Raw genomic sequence first — 2,801 nt, 5'->3', positions numbered from 1 at the left:
GGATACTCTGGCTAATCATGAGCAGGACACCCTTCCCCCCCCCCCCAGGGCTTTGGGGAGAACCCCCCCCCCACACACACACACCTCTAGTGCCACGGAGACAACATCCCCAGCTTAGTGCATCCTTTCTTGAGGCACAGGAGAGCACACTGTCGTTATTTAGAGAGTCACTCATAGTTTACTCCCGCCTATCATGCTGCTGCGGGGATTAAATGAGACAATGCGTCAACACACTCTGTAAGGGATACCTCATCAAAGAAAACCCAAGGAGTGAGAGTAGGTACTCAATAAATGTTTAATGAAGGGCCTCCGCCTGCTTTCCCAGCCCCAGCCCCTTATAAAGGGGAATCTGATCATTAAATCAGTGAAAACCCATCCCCTAATAAACCCATCAACATGTATTGAGACCTTACTGTTGTTCTAGGTGCCACGGAAAATACAGAAGCAATAAAGGGACGGTCCCCTCCCTCAAGGAATTTCTATATAATAAAGTTGAAGCTATAAACTAGCACCTACAGGATGATCGTGAACAGCACGAGATAAGTGTGCCAAGGGTGTGTGTCTGGCACAGAAAAATCTTAAGATACTCAAGTCCCGCTGGGTTTGGTTGTAAGGGAACCACTAGTATGGACGAGGGATAGACCACCAGCTGTTTGGGGTCCGCACTCTTTGGTCACTAGGTTCGTCAGTAAAGGGATAAGTCCTGCTGACTGGGGGCTCGGGGCACCTCCGTCCTGGGGGCAGGCTCTCACTTGAGGTCACCCAGCTGAGAGGTGAGGGGTCAGATAGCTAGACTCACTCTCAGCTACCTCTCACGGAAAACAACCGGCAAGGTCCCAACCAGCAGACGTACACCCAGGAGGGACAGGGGATAGAGCTGGTCACCTCCCTCCCTTGCCAGCCCTGGTTGGGGGAGGGTGGGGCAGCAAGAGGAGCCTCAGCAACCCTGTTCCCAAGGAGCCAGAGTCACCATCAGCCTCATTCGTTCTTTTCTCCCTGCCTGGAGGGGTTTCCCTCCTTGGGACGCCTCTCAGAGCCCCGAGACCTGGCAGTGTTACAGCTCTCTCCCAGCTGAATCAGCTTGCTCCGCTTGTGTCCCGTGCCCGCGTGCCTGGAGTCAGCATCTCACTATGTCCAATTTTTCATCCCTCGTGAGGTGAGGGACCCAGCCTCAGCTTCCTCCCGCCCGCTTAGCTCAGAAAGAACCAGCTTGGAATCCCATCAGATGATGGGTTCCATGTCACCCCCTCCCCACCCCAAATTAATTTAAGGGGCAAAAGAGCTGGTACTGATCATCACTAAGATCTCTGGTGTTGTTCTAGAGCCCCAGTTGTCACAGTGTGGTCCTGGGAGACCCCTGGGGTGTTCCCCAAATCCCTTCCAGAGGACACATAAGGTTAAGCGGTTTTGCTAATAATATGACAACGCCGTTTACCTTTTCATTCTCATTCTCTAGTAAGTATACAGTGGAGTTTTCCGGGGGCTTCAGGGTATATGATATCACAACAGACTGAAAGCTGAAAGAGAAAAATCTGATTTAAAAAAAAAATTTTTTTTTTAACGTTTATTTATTTTTGAGACAGAGAGAGGCAGAGCATGAACGGGGGAGGGTCAGAGAGAGAGGGAGACACAGAATCAGAAGCAGGCTCCAGGCTCTGGGCCATCATCAGCCCAGAGCCTGACACGGGGCTTGAACTCACGGACCGTGAGATCGTGACCTGAGCCGAAGTCGGACGCTTAACCGACTGAGCCACCCAGGCGCCCCGAGAAAAATCTGATTTTATACAACAATGTGAATGTACTTAACATGTGAACTGCACACTTAAAAATGGTTAAAATGGAAAAGTTTTGGTTACGTATTTTTTACCGCAACTTAATTTTTTTTTTTAAGTTTTAAGAAAAGAACCTAGCTCACTTTCATTAAGCCAAACATTAAAAAAACATTTGCAAAGGGGCACCTGGGTGGCTCAGTCAAGCATCCGACTCTTGATTTTGACTCAGGTCATAATCTCACGGTTTGTGGGTTCAAGCCCCGCATCAGAGGCTCTGCACTGACAGCTCAGAACCTGCTTGGGATTCTCTCTCTGCTTTTCTCTCTGCCCCTCCCTGGCTCACCTGTGGGCTCTTTGTCAAAATAAATAAATAAACATTTAATTTCAAAAACAAAAAACAAAAAAAACACTTGTTGGGAGCCTGGTGGCTCAGTCAGTTGAGCAACCGAGTTCGGCTCAGGTCAAGATCTCCGGTTCGTGGGTTCGGGCCCACGTTGGGGCTCTGTGCTGACAGCTTGGAGCCTGGAGCCTGATTCAGATTCAGTATCTCATTCTCCCTCTGCCCCTCCCCCATTCATACTGTGTGTGTGTGTGTGTGTGTGTGTGTGTGTGTGTGAAAAATAAATAAACATTAAAAAAAAATTTTAAAGATCGTTTTCTTAGAAAAAAACACCAAAAATGTAGAACAATGCCTCTCTTCTCACTTTTTTCTGTTTGTTTTGAGAACTAGAGTGTATTTTTATAAACATGTTTCATTTATATAAACACATAATGAGTTTTTACTGTTACTTTTTACCCGTTACCTGAAAAATAAATTAACAACTGTTTTTAGAATTTCTGTTTTAATTTCTAATCTGGTAAACATCAACTCACCCATGTAAAGGCTCTTCGAGTGTCCTCAATAATTTGTATAAATATAAAGTGATCCTGAGGCCAGAACACTTGAAAACTGCTGCTTTCAGAAGAAGGCAGACAGCGGCTAGGGCTGCCACACAAACTACAGGACGCCCGGTTGCACTTGAATTTCAG

The sequence above is a fragment of the Herpailurus yagouaroundi genome, unplaced genomic scaffold (genome assembly GCF_014898765.1).
Source record: "Herpailurus yagouaroundi ecotype Mexico unplaced genomic scaffold, PumYag 308, whole genome shotgun sequence".
NCBI classification, from domain to species: domain Eukaryota; kingdom Metazoa; phylum Chordata; class Mammalia; order Carnivora; family Felidae; genus Herpailurus; species Herpailurus yagouaroundi.
This window is presented reverse-complemented; position numbering follows the sequence as displayed.